This window comes from Equus quagga, chromosome 9 (assembly GCF_021613505.1).
Source record: "Equus quagga isolate Etosha38 chromosome 9, UCLA_HA_Equagga_1.0, whole genome shotgun sequence".
In the NCBI taxonomy this organism is placed as follows: domain Eukaryota; kingdom Metazoa; phylum Chordata; class Mammalia; order Perissodactyla; family Equidae; genus Equus; species Equus quagga.
In genome coordinates, this window is record NC_060275.1 from 40,709,223 (window position 1) to 40,728,120 (window position 18,898).

Below are 18,898 nucleotides of genomic sequence, written 5' to 3' on the forward strand. Positions count from 1 at the left end.
TGCTGCCTCAGCCTGGTTTGATGAGCAGTGCCATGTCCGCACCCAGGATTCGAACCAACGAAACAGTGAGCCACCTGCAGCAGAGCGCGTGAACTTAACCACTCGGCCATGGGGCCAGCCCCTGCTCCTTCTCTTTATTAGTGGATCATTCTTGACCCTCAATTTCATAATCCATTAAGCTAGATTATTGTTAAAAACTAAGCCCTCAAAGGAAAATGTGTGTGTCTTGTTTGCACCTACAGCAACATAGAAGCATACTATTGTTCAGCGAGCATCTATTAAGAGCAGGCTGTATTCCCAACTCTAGACAATGGGAACAGGAAAGTAGAGGAAGTTTTGTTTATCTGGGAAAACAAAGTCAACATACAGAAAACTGAGTAACCTTAGGGCTGTATCATCAAACCATCACCACTTCAATCATTGCACAGTTGGGACATACTGGTAGTGCAATCTGGAGAGAGTAGTGATTCGTTTGTTGGCAAAGGAAAATTAAGCTTGTGATTCAGAGTATATCTGCACATTGGTATATCGTACAGCCTTGCCACTAGCTAGGTGCTAAGGATGCATTCCAGAAAATGGGAGGGTTGAGAGAACTGGCAGAGACCTTATGGAGAAACTGTCCCAACATCATTTTTATTACCTGGGACCACAGACTAAAATCGTTACTCAACTAGGGGTCTACTGGCTGATGTTTAGATATTTCTGCAGGCTTTAGAATTATTCTAACAGAGTTTTGAAGTACACCTAGGGAGCCAAGGCACCTAAGTAGACTCCAGACCGCATTCACCTGAACGATGATTGCCTGTAGCCAGTCAAGTCTGCCTTTGGCCTTGCAGTCTCTAATTTGACCTTTAAAGTAATGCCATTTTTACTTGTCCTTTGTGAAACAGTCAAATTACTTGCTACGAATTGAGACAATTAAAAAAATAGGTGTTAATGTTAAACAAGAGAGCCCCTGTGGAATAACCAAAATAAAGAGATGAGCTAGTGCGTGTTGAACTGAGGAAGGCAGAGTATAGCAGCCTCTGCTTATTAGCTGCTCCAGTGGCTACTCAGCCCCCAAATGAGGTGGCTCTGAAGAGATAAGGCTAAACTGGACGTAGGGATTTTAAAGGCCTAGAGTTCAGCCTGCCCACCAATCTGGTGCTCAGAATAGCCCCGAACACACACACATCCCTTCAGAGAAGTACCTTCCAAATTCTAGGGAATGCACTGGGCACTATGGAAAAGTATCCCCTAAGATTTTTTTTTGCTTACCGGGGGGCCAAAGAAAAATGTAAAAAAAAATGACTGCAAATCTATACTCAGGTGACCTGTGAAACCATCCACATTGTCCACACTTTCCTTCTTTAAACTGGGAACAGAGTGGATACAGAGAAATTTGGACAGACTAGTAAACCCCTCACTATGTAACTCTTTACTGAGAGTTGCAGACTCAAGAGGCCATCAGCTCCCCAACACGACTTAGATATTCTCCCAAGCTGAAAATTCCCACCTCAGAGGAATGAGCAGGGAAAGGCTTCAAAGCCCCAAAAGAGAGTACTTTTCGAGGAAATATTAGGGGCCAGTAAAGTTGGGAAGAAGAGGACCCAGGCATCAGGCATTTTTACTATATTTTAATAATCAAGAAATAGTAAAGTATGTACTCTCTTCAGAGTTAAATGCTGGTTTAAAGGACAGGCAAAGGGGAAAGCTCTAGCCCACTCTGCTCCTGGCCTTAAAGGGCAGAGGAGGCTGGAGACAGCCAATCTTCTGGACAGAAGATGCTCGCTGCCGCTGCTCCTATCATGAGCAGTATCATGAGCAATCTACTTCTTTCACCCGGGAAAAATGTATCGGCTTATTCACCTGATTAAAACTGTTTTGGATGTCCAAAAGCCACTAGGAAATAATTAGGGGGAAAAATGCCCCATTGCATTTTCAGTGCTTTCCTAAGGGCGACCAAGAGACTTTAGGTTTGTGTTTTACATACGAATAAGACGGGGGTTCCAGTTCTGCCCCTCGCCAAGGGGAGAAAGAGGAGGAGGGAAGGCGAGAGGCAGGTCAATGGTTTTTGGTTTTCTGACAGAATGTGACATTTATCCTTACCACTCTGTCAGATGCCTGAAATGCTCATGTCTTCACAAAATATTTTTCTATTTAGTTGAATCAGGCAGCACAACTACCATATGTCTTCTCTGTGACTGCCTTTCACAGCCTCTGCCTTCAGGAGACTTAGATGAGGTTTGGGTGATTCATGGCGCTTAAACTTCTCCAGCGCACTTTTTCAATTGGAAAATTCTCCTAAACTGAATGCATCATCAGCACGGTTGTCCATGCATAAAAGAACTAGAAGCAAAACAATGAGCACCATTTTTTAAAACCTACGCTTAAGCCAAGAAAAACAGTTATATCACAAAATGTTAAAAGACCTTATTTTTCAGTTTCAGGAATCTTTCACGGGGAACATGGCCTATCTCTGTCTTAGAGCCACTTATTCTAGGCTTTCTAAATTACAAATAAAAGAAATAGTTTATGTTCAGTTTAGCTTGTTTTCAAGTTATTAACATGATATATAACAACATAAGTAATGCCACCTGCTATATTTATGGAGAACTGATCAGCCCTCAACTACATTAATTCTTTTCTTCCTTCTTTTGGAAAATGCTCAGAAATTTTTTGTATTGTAGGTGGTTTTCTCATTATTACTTTTATTTTTTATTTGTTAAATAAGAAGATAGTTCTTTAAAATGTTTTGATGTAGAAAATAGTCTTGTGAAAATATAAGTTATCTGATGAACCCAAAATCTTACCTGGAATATCACATTAAAGTGTGTGTCTATATTTTTGACCCATAGGTAAGCACTAGATAATGAAAAGAATGCCATAGTAGGAGGAGTCAAGAGATGCAGGCTCTAATTCCTCTCAATACTGACTCAGTTTCCCCAAATGTAAAATGGGCATCATAAATTTTCCCACCCCAACATCAGAGCTATTTATTCCTTCATTTAACAACTGTTTATTGGACACACCTATAAATCAGGAAAAGCAGTGCAGGGCACTAGTTAAGAGGCAGACTGTGTAGACTCGAATCCCAGCTCCACCACTGATGAGTTGTTGCAGGAGAGCACAGCAACATTATTGCAAGGCTTTAAGCTTAGCAAGAACAAATTACAAAATGGGTGACTGAGAAATATGCAATTTGCTGATTCTCATAAATTGCTATGCTAGATTGTTTGTGCTTTGGAATCAAAGGCCAGAAGGGAGTATCTTATCAAACATGAAGGCAAGGGGCTTAGGAATGCCAGGCCCTTGCAGGTGTGGGGACCTGGAATTGGCCACCCCAAGATATGTCTCTTTGGCATCAGGATTATTTGAGGCTCATTGCTTTTGATAAACTGGGACAGGGAAGGAGGCTCTGAGGAATGGAACTTGCCCTTTGTTAGGATACCTTTACATTTGTAAGGTAAATCTCTATCTGTAAAAGGTGCCTCCCTCTCTGTTCCAGGAAGAAGAAAGGCGATGACCTTCTCTCCAAAAGCTCTTAATCAATACCAAAGGCAAGGACTTAAATCTGCATTTTATTGTGCTTGTCTGGTAACCTCCTGTAACTGACTTCCCTCCCCCTCCCAACTTTGGCATTTCTTTAAGGATTAAGCATCTTTCTTTAGGCTAGGAACTGATTGCTGCGCTCACCTGTGACCGCCCAGCTCCAGACAATTGACTTGCCTCCTGCTACGCCCACCGAGATAGCCGACCACTACCTGCTGTGTCCATCAAGCGCTGTGCCACAGGGCGATCTTGTGACTATTGTGGGAGGGACATTTCAATCACATGTGAAACACCCTGTTTGGGGGTATATAACGACTATGTGCACCCCACTTCTTCGGTGCCCTTTCTTCCGTCGGGAAGAAAGGCCCCGGGCCTTGGTTCCTCATAAAGCTTTGTTTAATTTTCTCTTGCTATTCTGTCTCATGTGAATTTAATTCGTTCTCCGGCCAGACGAACCCGCATTTGGGAAGAGGAAATGTCTTCCTCCCTTACACAGGAATGGAGCACCATCTGCATAACTTGCCAGATTGTTTGTTCCCAGGATACCCCCTAAGAGAATGGCCTTGTGTAGGGCCGGGGTTCCCTGAAGGGGGAAAGACTAGAACTGCTGAGCTTTGACTTGCATATCGCTGCTGGCATGAGTTCCTGCTATGCTTGTACTTCAGGGCCTGCAAATAAATACATGGCGATCAGAGGGATGTCACCTCAGTCCTTGAGGCTGATGGTCCCCTGTCCCATTAAATAATATAGAGTGTGTTGTGTCTATTATATAGACTGTGTTCTGTCTATTAATTCCGTCCGCCCCTTCAGCTGGCTGCCTAGCTGGTCTCGGCAGCAATGAGTTGTAAACATGGGTATGATGTGGATTAAGGCTGCCCCAGCTAGAGAAGCCCAAGGTGACCTGGCCTACATGCCAAACTATACGACCCAGTGGACTTTTTTTATGGTATGAATTAGGACTGCCCCAGGGAGAGAAGCCCGGGGCATCCTCACCTGCATGCCGATCTATATGGCCAGATTCGTATCTGAAGTTATATGACCGCACAATAACCAGACCCCATCTGCACTGAAATCATTTAATGACTTTTTACATCATCTTTTTCTTTTTCTTTTTTTTCCAGTAAAAATAAGTCACGTACCCATGCCTTATAAAATTAGCCCTAACCCTCAACTCGGGGCAGCAGCAGGAGCTCTGACTGCCCGTGGGTCTTGTCCCCACGCACCAGCTCTGCCTGCCCATGGGTCTTGTCCCCATGCCAGCGGGGGCAGCAGCAGCTGCTCTGCCTGCCCATGGGTCCTGTCCCCATGCCAGCGGGGGCAGCAGCAGGAGCTCTGACTGCCCGTGGGTCCTGTCCCCATGCACCAGCTCTGCCTGCCCATGGGTCCTGTCCCCATGCCAGTGGGGCAGCAGCAGCTGCTCTGCCTGCCCATGGGCCCTGTCCCCATGCCAGCGGAGGCAGCAGAAGCGGTGGCAGCAGAAGCTCTGATTGCCCATGGGTCCTGTCCCCATGCTATTCCACACTATTCTCTAAATAAAAGAGCACTACTGCCAGATCTTGAGAGTCTAAGAAATCTTTCTTTTGACTCCTCGGCTCACCGACCCCGCATCAGGTACACTTCTTCTTTGATAAAATGGGACCCATCTCTCAGGTTTATTGTGAGGATAAATTAGTAAAACACATGAATCTGTGCCTGGCACACATAGTAAGCACTCAACAAGTATTAGGCGTTATCAATGTTGTTTTTAGTGGTTCCTAGAAACACAAACATGCAAATACACAGGCCTTGTCCTCAAGAAGCTTATAATCTAGTGTGAGATGGTTATATGAACAGAGGAAATCAATCACATAATTCTTACAATAGAAAGTCATGTAAGAATGGAGTAGAGGTGAATTCTTCACTTGCCAGGATTGGTTGGAGAAACCGAAGCCATTTTGTTCTTCCAAAGTTATATTTGAAGCCACAGTTAAACGTACGCTGTTACATTGTGTCTTCTCCTTACAAAACGGAAAAATTTTCACACCAATAAAAATGTTAGAAATTTTTATATTAGGACTTGAAATCACAATATGTGATGTATAAGTTAGAACACTTCTTATTACATGGAAAAGAAATTCAAATCAAATTCACTTAACCAAAAAGAGAATTCACTGCCTAATGTAATGGAGAAATGAAAGGGTTTAGGTGGCTTAACGGGGTCAATATCTCTCTCTGTACCCTTTCCTCTTTACGCATTGTCAGGCTTGTTCTCCCCACGGGCTGGCACCAAGAACCTCCCGGCTCACATTCTCCTCATTAAGTAGCCCCAGCATAAACAGAACTCCTCTTCCCCACTAGCTCTGGGAAAAGTCTCAGTATGACTCTTGTTGACCCAACTCGGGTCACAAATCCATTCCTGAATGCGTAGGAGGATGAAGTACTCTGACTGACTAGACGTTGGCCACCTACCCACCTTCGGAGCCCTCTTCAGGATCACGTGAACTGAGAAGAGGCGTGGGTTGTTCCTGCGAGGAAAAAGGATGGCAAGTTCTGTAATCAGAAAGAGGGTTCAAGACCCAGCTGTAACTTCAACAGCTACGTAAGGTTGGGAAAGCATCAGAGCCTTCCTGAATTTCAGTTCCAACATCCGGAAAGGATGAGTATTGAACTAAATTACCTCTATTACCATTGTACCATTAGAGTTCTTGAATTCTTTTGCCCTAATTGTCTAGGAAAATGGCTACTATATGGAATGTTGAAGGAGATTTAATTCTTATAAATAAATTATTCCATAAGGGACAGTTTTTATGAATTTCCCAAAACGGAACTCTGACATGGAAGATTAAAGATGAAATGCAGCCAGATCTAGGTCTCAGGGCACAATTTCCTCTTGGGGATACCTTAGACACTAGTAAAATATGGCACACATCATTTTATATTCCTTCTTCCTTTCAAGGACCCACCCCAGAACAACACTGTCAAAATAATTTTTGGATCAATTTTCATGAATTTTCTCTGGAGAAATCAGATGAATGTGGTGCATGGATTTATCAATCCCATTTCACAAAAAGAAAACTGAAACAAGGTTCAGTTTGTATACTGATGAGATATAATAATCTTAATCAGTTAATGGAGGCAAAGTTAATCCAAAAATCACCAACAAGTAACATCCCAACAAAAGCGACAAGTTGAAACAACAAAAAATCATATTATCAAACCAGACTCACACAAAACAAATATCTGACCCTCAATATCACACTTTGCTAATAATCTCAAGGATACAAGTACGACTGCGGTGAAGCAGCGGGGACAGATCCAGCCCATGACTTCAGTTCCACAGATTATATTTTTTGCCACGTTGGAGGCCCTCTAGGCCCAGATCTACCAGGTGATGTCTCTAAACGATGATGGCGTCACTTCCACGGAAGGAGTCATTTTGATCATGAAGCATTTCTATGTTACCCTCAGTTAGTTACATTGTTTACATGTTCCAAGAGCCATGCCCCAAAATCCATAGATTCTAGGTCGGTTTACCATCAGAAATCCAAGACAATCAGGTTCATTCTGCTAAAAACATTTCATAGTTAAGGACTTTCCTGCTAATAAATACCGTTATTTTGTTTGCAGGAAGTCTGCCATTAGACCAAGTCATCTTATTTCTTCCCTTAGGCTGTCTCCCCTGTAACTTGAGAGAATAGATTGCAGACTTGCTACTTAACCATTTCCTTGCCCACAAGTAAATCCTAGCTTATAGGGGCTCAATGGTACTGGAATGAAAGGCCAATGTAGTCCTCCCCCCCCGCCCCGAAGCTGATTTGAGGAACCAGAAAGCTTATCATATTCGATGGCCATTTAAATGATTCTATCTTGACCAATTTAATCCAAGACCTCCTAAGCCACACTAGAATCAATCTCAATATAGTCAATTCTATGTGGTTCCCAAGTAGTCTAGCTTTCAGGAAGCTCTCTAGATTATGACCCACCTTAGATTAGCCCTAATTTTAGTAGAGGATATTCATATCCCTAGAAAGGGCTGCCTTATGTATACTCAGGACAGACTGTCACTTACATGGTATAAATTAAAGGACAAGGGAAAGTCTCCTGACCTCAAAATTTCACTGCCTAGCAATACAAATTGCTTGAAAATCTACTTTCTACTTCTGTGGGATTTATTTCTTTGGGTTATTCCTTTCTATGCAATTATCTCTACAATACCTCTAAAGAGAAGATAGATTGGGTCATTTACACCTAGAATAAACAAACCACAGCATCATTTTTCAAAATAGGAGATGTCCCAGAACTACCTGATAATATCTGTCCATAATACTTAGGAAGAGGAGTGGACGGAGTGGGGAGAGAGAAGTAGCAAAGGGAATATGAGGGGAAAATGGAAAATTCTCAAGGAAATTTTTAAATCAGTTTTCCTTATGTAAATTATCATCATCTATAGATCTGTCTCTGACAGAAAATATGTTTAGCTGGAGCATGGTCAAATTTTTCTACTTTAGTTAGATATAGCAAGGGCCTAAGACATTATTGGCTAACTATTTATATTTTATATTTTTTTCCCAGATTTTTTCAGTTTGATTACTTATTCAGTTTAGACCACTTATTTATTTTAGTACGTAGGTAGTTGCTTTATCTTTCAACATTGCTCACAGCTGTGGCTCACAGGTAAGGTACTATGCAATTTCTGGCACAGTCTGGCCACCATTTTATTTTACTTGCCCTGGGACTATTCAGTTTGAATAGGCCTGAGGAGGACACTTTCACTTTAGAAGAATTTCCTATCTTTCTTCCTTTGATAGTAGAAATAGTTTAAGACTATTTCCAAGATAATTAAAATCATAATATGCTTAACATTTCTAGAGTAATCAGGAAAAAGTGACATGATTTCTATAGGATGCCACAGAGAAGACATCCAGATATCCAAAAGCAACCACTTCCTGAATTACCCATGGAAACTTCTTACTTGGGTGTGAAACTATAAATAAAGTAGCTATAGGGCCAGCCTGCTGGAGCAACAGTTAAGTGCGCACATTCCACATTGGCGGCCCTGGGTTCACCAGTTCGGATCCCGGGTACGGACATGGCACCACTTGACATGCCATGCTGTGGTAGGCATCCCACATATAAAGTAGAGGAAGATGGGACGGAGGTTAGCTCAGGGCCAGTCTTCCTCAGCGAAAAGAGGAGGATTGGCAGCAGTTAGCTCAGGGCTACTCTTCCTCAAAATAAATAAATAAATAAATAAAAATAAAGTAGCTATAGATATTTGGCAAAGTCCCTTAACCTATTGATACCCAGGTTCCCACTGTGAAATAGAGATAATAATACTTAGGTACAAGAGTTGTACTGAAAAGCCAATGTGATAATACATATAAATAAAGTCCCAAGAAAATGAAACATGTTGCCCAATTATTATTCAGTCTTTAAACAAGTATGTATTGAGTGTCTACAGGAATTATGCTATGCACCGGGAGTTTGAAGATAAATAGGACACAGTCCCTACTTTAATAAGCTTACAGTCTAACAAAGGAAAGAAATGAATGTCTTGTTTGTTTCTTGTTGTTTCACAATGCAGTGGCTTAAGTGGTGTTGTGAAGGACCTGCACAGGGTTCCTTGGGGGTGGTTACACACGTGGACAGCTAACCCAGCCCTGAAGAGATGGGCAGTGTGCAGTAAAAGATCTCTGAGGATGGGGATGGAGGGGGAAATGGGCATTACAGACAGAGGGAATAGATGCAACGCCCTGAGACAAGAAAGAGCATGGACTCTGGAGGCCTGCAAGTATGCTGCAAGGCAGTAGGGAGTGGTGAGACAAAAAACTGGTGGGACTGTGTCATGATAATTTTTTGTGCCCTTTCATGTGTGACCACTTGAGAGTGTCTCCTGGTAGACACTGAAGGGTTCTAAAAGAAAAATTTTAAAGATGACGTGGAGAGCGGCAAGATTTACAGATTTGAGAAATATTAAGGATTTAGACAAGATAGCACTTGCTCGTTCAACAAATATTTATTGAACCATTTAAATTAAAACTGTAAAACCACCTTTAATTCACAAATAACATGAATAAGGGGGAGAGAAGGTAATCTTTTTTAGGGATGTTTGTGAGAAAGTGAATTTTTTTCTTGGTATTCTAGGCAATTAAACTTTTAAATTACAGTTCATAAGTTTACTTGTGTTTCCAAAGCACCAACACCAGAATCAAGATTCCTCATCTCATGCAATCCTGAGTCACTTCTAACGCCATCCTTTCTTCCCACAACTAGCCACATTTCTAAAGTTTTCAATAGGCAGCCTTATGCCTCAAAGCCTTAATAACTCTTGGGAGACCGCTATTCCAAATTAAATCCAAATGGCTATTTCCCACTCCTTCTTCGTGTTTGAGCTTAGGCATCACTTCACCCACGAAGTCTTCCTTGAGCTCCATCCCACCCTATCTCATTTTCAGAGACTTTCTCAGCACCTCCGCCATTCCTCTATCACAGCCCTCACCTCACTGTGTAATAATTGTCTATCACTCATCTGTCTCACTCACCAGGATGTTGATCCCTGAGGGTCAAACCATGTTTAGCATGTTTATTATTTTCCCCTAAATGCTTGGTACAACATCTCTCACATAGTGAATACTCAATATTCATTGGTTGAATAATCAAATAAACAAATTAAGAGACAGGTAGGAACTGAAAGAAGAGTTGTTGACCAACCGCCATTCTACACTTTATAAATACATTCTGAGTAATTACTATGTGCCAAGAATGATAACAAGGTTGAATTTACTATTTAAAGGACAATGATGATAATCACGTTTTTGTTGTTTTTCTTTTACCAAAATGAGATGGCATTATAAGAAATATGCTTTGGTAATTGAAAAGGCTGTCTTTTAATAGTAGACAGTAAGTGGCTTCAGTTTTCCCAGATGATCATCTTTGGAATTCTGAAGAAGACAAAGCAGTTTGGAAAAGCATAGATAAAAATAAGGTGCAAGAACCATGCAGGCAAGGCCGCCCACAGATGCCAGGTAGAGAAGAGCCACAAACCAAGCGAGCTCAATTTTATTTTATTTTTTACTCTTAGAAATTACATCACCATTAAAGCTTTTTGTTTGTTTGCTTGTTGAACACTCTCTATTTCTGGCTTCTGTCATTAGCACAGTTCTTACATGTTATATCTATTAGAAGGATTACTTAGGCACCAATCTAAATCTTATATAATTAGAGAGAATAAGTGCAAAATGATGAGAGAGTAAAGTAAGGCAGGGGCTGTGAGGCTGAAGTGTGGATGGGAATTCAACAAATGAGTGTTCACTAACCTGCAGAGGAATGTGGCTGTGAAGGGCAGAAAATAGAGCCCTGACAACCTAAGAATTAGGGAGGATATTTAGGATTAGGGGGGATACTTTAAATTACTTGATCCCTGAGCATATTTGGGGGCTACAAAGAAAGTATCAATGAAAATGGAGCAATTGGAAATACAGGGGGTGAGGGGTGGGGAGGAGTGGTTGGAGAATGGTCCAGGAGGCTACAGAGAGACAGGAGAGCGGACACACCAGAAAAGCTGTCTACCTTAGGAAAGTCCATGGAATCAGAGAATGTTGCCTGATGAAACATCCTGGCAATGCTTAGAGTATAGTCCTCTAGGCTAATATTTCCGACTCAAGGTTCGTAGAAGCCTGAAGTTATCACAAGGGGTCCAGGAATCCAGAGGTGAGCCAAGCATTATAAACTAATGATAATTTCTCCTGCCTGGACCTTTTTTTAAATATATAGATGCTGAAGTAAACACTTAAATACAAATTCAAATTCACTTAAAAGTGTAGTGAATTGATTCTAAAAATGTCACGTGGCTGTTCTTTTTTTTTTTTTTAACGTTAAAAGGAGTCCTTATCACTCTGAAAGATTGGGAGGTTTGGGTCTAGATAATGTGGAATCATTGACGGTTCCTGAGATAGGCAATGATGTGATGACTGCACAGTTTTCGGAAGATTAATCTGTCAGTAGTGGATGAGATAAATTGAAACGGGGAGAGAATCGAGGCAGGAGGATTCATACAAGCCAGTCCTAAAAGCCCGGAACAACTTTTCTCAAGCATCTCTCAAGGCCACATGTCGCTGAGACAGTCTTTTCCTGAAACTTTTTCTCTGCTTCTGAAAGAAAACAATACTCCCCAGTATCCAGCATCAGAACATAGGGATCTTTAGCTCTATATGGTCGTGGTCATGCTCTGTCTTTTCTCAAGTGTGTGTCAGTCTTAACTTTCTAGAACTCTGCCGGGAGAGCAGCCAACAGCGGGCTCTGACTACAGCACTTGAGGCCCCCTAGTGGGGCTATAGTAGTTCCAAGTTGAAGTCAGATTGGCTGAGAACAAGTGCGAACAAAATATTAAACCATAGTAGGTGAATATAAGAGTGTCTTGAGATGTAATGAAATATTTACTATAAAAATCCCATCATGCAAAAAATATACAAACAAGTAACAACAACAACAAAAAACAAGCTCAGACAATGAAGCTGAATACAAGAGAAGTGGAATATGGAGACAGTAGGAAATAAAACAAAATACAAAGTAAAGATTAGAAGAGCAACATCAAAGTGGTTATCTAGCCTAAATGTAGCTGACACACTGCCATCATAATGAGGGAATAGGGTCCTTTCCCGAAGGGCTGACAGCACAGCCTGCAATGCTGAGGATCACAGTGTCGCCGGGTCCCTGTCAGCCCCATGATTTTTTCCCCACCAGGTGCCTTGCTTGCTCAGTTTGGGAACTTGAATGGGGAGTGGTTGTTTTGTTAGCCCTCAGTTAACGACTTTGAGAACATTACCATTCTCTAGAACTTTACTACCTTTTCAACCACAATGGTAAAAACAAACTGGGAATCTCAGAGAGTCTTAGACCTGTTCTATTCCATGTGCTAATTAATACCTACCAAACCGTCCTGTTGGGCCCCAATGCAAAGCACATTGGTAGTTGTGCTAACTCAGTGACCATCACCAAGCTTGCCTACGCTCCAAGGAGCATAAACTCCGTGAAACCCAGGACTACAAGTTGGCAAGTCCACATAGGACCATGGGCTAGTTGGGAAAGGCCATTAGTCCCTTTATCCCTCTCCCCACCCCACACTCCCCTCACTCTCACTCGCTCACTGCAAACAGTCTTCGTGTAAAGGATCTTACTCTGACCAGGGAGAGAGAAATCCATCCTGCTAGAACTCACGTCAATGTATAATTCCCACAGTCTGGGAAGTCTTCCTTATCTCTAACCTAAATGAAGGGAGGTTTTGTTCAGTCTATTCCCTCTAATTCTATCCTCAGAAAGATGTATTAAAGCTCACCATTGTCTTTTGTGTAAAAGCCCTCAGTGTCAAAGAAAAAATTAAATTTGCTCCTGGTCTTAGAGAGTCATCAGTGTTACAGCTGCAAGTGATATTAGAAATCATCTTCAGCAACCACTCTCCCATTTTTACCCCACCTCAACACCTGCACCTTAAAATATGAAGAAACTGAAGCCCAAAGAGGTTAGGTAACTTGCCCAAGGACACACAGTGACCTAATCAAGTTTTATTTGCGCCATATATTTTTTCCTTCATTCTTTTAATATTTCCTCGTACCATAAATAACTCTGAAGTTCTCTTGTAAGTAACAACCTCTACCCAGGTGATTGCAAACCCTGATGCACAAAGGGGCTCCCAGACATAAGGAAAGAGAGGTAACGCCTAAGGAGTGGCAATAACTATGGCCAACTAAATCTCAGACACCAGGTCTAAAGGTGGCAACCCTGCAAGATGGTGACTATCATCCCCACTTTTCAAATCAAGAAACTAAGAATCAAAGCGGCTAAATGGCTTGTCTGTGGGCTTCCAGCAGGTGAGCAACACAGTCAGATTCTGAACCCAGCTCTTTCTCCAAAGTCTACACTGGTTGTCATTAAAAGCAAGGAAGATAGGGTAGGCCCGGTGGCTAGTAGTTAAGTTCTACTTAACTAGTAGTTAAGTTCATGTGCTCTCCTTCAGTGGCCCAGGCCTTACTGGTTCAGATCCCAGGCACACACCTACGCACTGCTTATTAAGCCATGCTGTGGCAGGCATCCCACACATAAAATAGAAGAAGTTGGACACAGATGTTAGCTCAGGGCCAATCTTCCTCGACAAAAAGAGGAGGATTGGCAACAGATGTTAGCTCAGGACTAATCTTCTTCAAAAAAACAAAGCAAAACAAAACAAAAAAACATGGCAGATATTGAAAGTGCTTTTAAAAGGTAACAGGACATTTTTTATAAAGTATTATAACACTTTATTTGTACTTAAACTTCCACATTAAACTCTTCATGTCTTCTTTATGTAGAAGTCAATCTGAACATTGTCTCTTTTAGCCTATAAGACTCTAGAAAACAGAAATCAAATTTTTTAGAAGGGTGCCATAGGCATCTATGCACTACTATATTTTATTGGTTAGAATTTGACAATGTCAAGTATAAAGGGAACATTTTTTCCAGTGTCAATATGTTCTGCTTACGTTTATCACTGAACTAATTTTACTTTTTAAACCACGGCTGGCCCAGATCCAGCCCCTAGTTTGCCTTCCTGTTATTTTTTGAAAGGTTGTTTTTATTTCCCCTGCATATTAACACCACCTTTCAGTGTCCATTTTTCCAGTTTCTCATCCAAATTAATAGGGTCACTGTGGATTCTGATCCTACTCCCTAAGGATCTAGAATCCTGATGAGTCTGTTCCGCCAAGCTTTAGAAAACGTCTCTCATTAATTGACTTATTGTAGCCAAGGCTCTTTTCGTTACATGGAACATAAATTCTCTCATGCTGGATCAAGAAAGTAAAAGAGGCTTATCCAGAGAATGTGAGCAAATCTCACACTTTCTAAGGGCAGCAAGTAAAATAGAATATTATTTTTAATGCATTATTATGTTTTATCTGTACTTATCGTCCTGCATTTAATGCCTCAATCTTCAGTATATGATAGCTCATCTGAGGGCTATCTCTTCTATATTATAAGCTTCTAGAGAGCAGAGTTGGTACTTGTTATTTGAGTTGGGTGCCAGAGTAAAACATGTGTCTCATGGGGACGGAAGATAGGAATTTGAAATGTAAGGCACAAAGGTGAGTCTTAGTCACTCTGGGAAGTCTTTTCTTCTCTCTGATCTTTTTTTCCTTTCTGTCTCTTTCTTTCATGGTGTCTCTGCATCTTCTTTACCATCTCTTATCGTTATTATCACTTCATCCTTTCTTAGCATCTTCATCTTTCTCTCTCCAAGCGGGTCTCGTTTCCTTGCAGATGGCCCAATATCGGCCTCTTCAATCCCTGAGTCTATATGAACTTAAAGCTTCAAGGCTCAGAACCAACCATCAACAACAGTCTCTTTTTCTTAATTCCAGTTCTCAGGAGGGAATCTGGTCACTGGTCACAGGATCAGCTGGTCTTGACTGAGAGCCCATCCCTGGTTTAGTTAGCCACAATGGGGAATGGATGAGGAGAGTGTCATGTATTAGGTAGGGCTGTTCCAACCAGTAGCTGTAAGCACAGTAGGTTTTCTAGAAAGGGACAAAGCAATGCAGTCAATCAAATTTATCTTGCACATCCCCCGGCCCTCACATATGCAATTTTAAAGGTGTGTGTGCACACCTAACATATTCTGATTATCCACGTTAAAGCCGTAATCACATTTACCTCAACCTGACAAGGGACAATCCAAAGTCACATCACATCACACCTGGCTACTCTGTCCCAACATGATGCCTCGGAGATATTTTTCTCCAAATGAAGCCTTTTCCTCCTCTAGCTCGATCTCACAATTTTGCAACCTAGGGACTAAACAGTAAATTGTTGTTGTTGTTGTTGTTGTTGTTGTTTTGGAGGAAGATTAGCCCTCAGCTAACTACTGCCAGTCCTCCTCTTTTTCCTGAGGAAGTCTGGCTCTGAGCTAACATCCGTGCCCATCTTCCTCTAGTTTATACGTGGGACGCCTACCACAGCATGGCTGCCAAGCAGTGCCATGTCCGCACCCGGGATCCGAACCAGCGAACCCCGGGCCGCCGAGAAGCGGAACGTGCGAACTTAACCGCTGCGCCACCGGGCCGGCCCCGACTAAACAGTAAATTTAATCGTGACTTCCAGATATATCTTAACAGAGGAAAAACAGGACACAAACAAAAATTAAACAGAAGGAAAAAAGAAAACGGTCTATGAGATGACATCAGGTTAAAGCACACACATTAGCCAATAGTAGAAATTTTGCCTCATCACCCCATCTCCCCAGGCACAGACTCACATCTTGTAGCATTGGGGCCCCTTACTGGCATTGGAGGTGAGATGATCACATTATGGTAAGTTATAGGACAGGTTCAGCAAACCCCAACTACTTCAGCTTATTGACACTTCCTTAGCAGGTTAGTGAACTGCTTTAAGTTTGATATAAGAGAAAGACTCTGCCCACTGGGAGGATTTCCCTTCTCCATTGTCCTTCAATGAGAGGGACCCTAGCAAGAATTCCTCCCTGTCTAACACAGTAGAATATTATTCTGGAGATTTGATTCCGACTTGGAAATTGCTTGAGACATGAACGTCCCTGAAGTCTTGGTCTGAGTTAAAGGCCCTTATCTTAGCTCTTAAGTGGGGTTCCCTAAAAGCAGAGCCTGAAATGAGGAATTCCTGTTCAAAGGATTTATTGGGGGAATGCTCTCAGGAGAAGGGCAAGGGACCAAGGTGAGGGAGGTTGGTGCATAGCTCCCGGAAGAGGCCGCTCTTGTTTGTCTGAGGTCCGATAGGATGGCAACGGCACCCACTCAGTGTCTTAATGCAAACTCTCAAGCTGACCAGGGCTATAATCACATGGCACTTAATCTTGGCCTTTCCAGAAGCTGTGGGTGGGGCAAGTTTTCTAGAAGAAGTTATGGGCAGAGCAAGCAGTGAAATCTGCAAGTATATAACATAAAGGAATTAGTGAATATTTATTTTACATCTTTTGTATGTGTGTGTGCATAAGACTGTGGTGGAAACAAAGAAAAATAGCACAGAGTTCTGCCTTTGAAGAGGTTTTAATCAAACTGGGGAGGAAGACACCCCCACCTAAAAAATGACAACACATGATAATGGATTAGAAGAGTGAGATGAGTGTATCAGAAAATAACTAGTACCACAGGAGTTCAGAAGAATGATCAATGTAGTCTCAAAGGAACTGAGATGAATGCCAGGCTAAGTACAGGGGTCAGCAAATTTTCTGTAAAGGGTCAGATAGTAAATACTTTAGGCTTTGTGGGTCACATGGTCTCTGTTGCAGCCACTCAATTTGGCCACTGTAGTGTGAAAGTAGCCAAGACAACACATAAACTAATGAGCATGGCTGGGTCCCAATAAAACTTTATTTACAAAAACAGGCAGTGAGCCAGATTTAACCCATAACTGTAGATTACCTTTATGAACTGAATGTTTCTGTCCCCCCAAAACTGATATGTTGAAGCTCTAACCTCCCAGTGTGGCTGTATTTAGAGATGGGACCTCTAAGGAAGTCATTAAGGTTAAATGAGGTCACGAGGGTGGGGCCTTGATCTGATAGGATTAAGGTCCTTGTAAGAAGAGACACCAGAGAACATTCCACCTCCCCCCCAACATTACCCCACCTCGCTATTAACACCCCTACACACACACACATGCACATACACGGAGGAAAGGCCACGTCAGGACATAGTGAGAAGGTGGCCATCTACAAGCCAGGAAGTGAGCCTTCACTAGAAACTAAATTGGCCAGAATATTGACCTTGGACTTCCAGCCTCCAGTACCGTGAGAAATTACATTTCTCTTGTTTAAGCCACCCAGTCTGTGGAATTTTATCATGGCATCCCGAGCCGGCTAACACATTTACCAACTCCTGGATAAGTGTAATTTAGATACAGAGGTAAGTAGCAGTGCATCTAGGCGGGGGCGAAGTGTGAAGAAAGGCATACTTTTGTCAAGGTCCCAGTGACCCCCCTCACTGCTAAAAGCCAGCAGTCAATATTCAGTCCTCTTCGTACCTGAGCCATCAGCAGCATTTGTAGCAATTGATTTCTTCTTCTTTCTTAGTAACCTTTCTTCATTAGGCTCCTAGAGCATCACAGTTTCTTGGTTTTCCTCTTCTCTCGATGTCTCTGCTTGGTTCCCCTGTTTTCCCTCCAACTCCTTAATGTTGGAGAAACTCAGGGCTGAATCCTTGATCCTCTTGCCTTCTCTGTCTACCTACATCCACACCCTTAGTGAACTCATTCAATCTTATGGCTTTAAATGCCATTTATAAGCTAATGACTCCCAAATTTGTATCTCCAGTCTGGATTTCAAAACTATTCTCCAGACTTGTACATCTAACTGCTTACTTGGCAGCTCCATCTGAATGTTTAAGAGCTATCTCAAACACAAACGTCCAAAACTGAGCTCCTTATCACCCCTCAAAACTTCTCTACATACAATTTTCCCCATCTCTGTTTTTCATCTTCCAGTTACTCTTCAAAAGACCCATAACCATTTGCAAAACTTAAAAATACAGTAGTGTGAAGTCAGGATCTCAAAGAGGTATTTGCACTCCTATAGTCATTGTAGCATTGTTCCCAATAGCTAACATGTGGAAACAACATAAAAATCCATTGATAGGTGAATGGATAAAGAAAACTTGTTAAATACATACAATGGGATGTTATTCAGCATTAAAAAGAAGGAAATCCTGCAATATGCAACAACATGGATGAACCTGGAGAACGTTATGCTAAGTGAAATAAGCCAATCACAGAAGGACAAATACTGCATGATTCCACTTACAAGGGGTATCAAGAATAGTTGAATGCATGGAAGCAGAGAGTAGAATGGTGGTTGCCTGGGGCTGGGGGAAGGAGGAAATGGAAAGTTGCTATTCAATGGGAATAAAGTTTCAGTTATACAAGACAAGTAAGTTCTCGAGATCTGCTGTACAACATTGTGCCTATATTTAGCAATACTGTATTACACACTCAAAAATCTGTTAAAAGGATAGATCTCATATTAAATGTTCTTACTATACTTTTAAAAGGTTATTAGTCCACAAAGAAAATATAAATAAATTCTACTCAAAAAGAAATCACATGAATCATACGAGCCATATTTTTCTGATCACAATGCAATAAAATTAAAAATTAACAAGCTCAATTACCTGTAAATCAGATCTAAATAATTCTTAAAGAGGAAATCAATACTGAACTGCAATTTACTTAGGAATTAACAAAATAAAAGCACTGCAGATCCAAATATGTAGGATGTGGACAAAGAGGAAAATGTATACATTTAAATGAATTCCTTAGAAAATAAAATAAGTTGAAAATAAATTAAATATTCAGTCTTAGAAGTTAGAAAGAGAATCACAAAATAACCCTT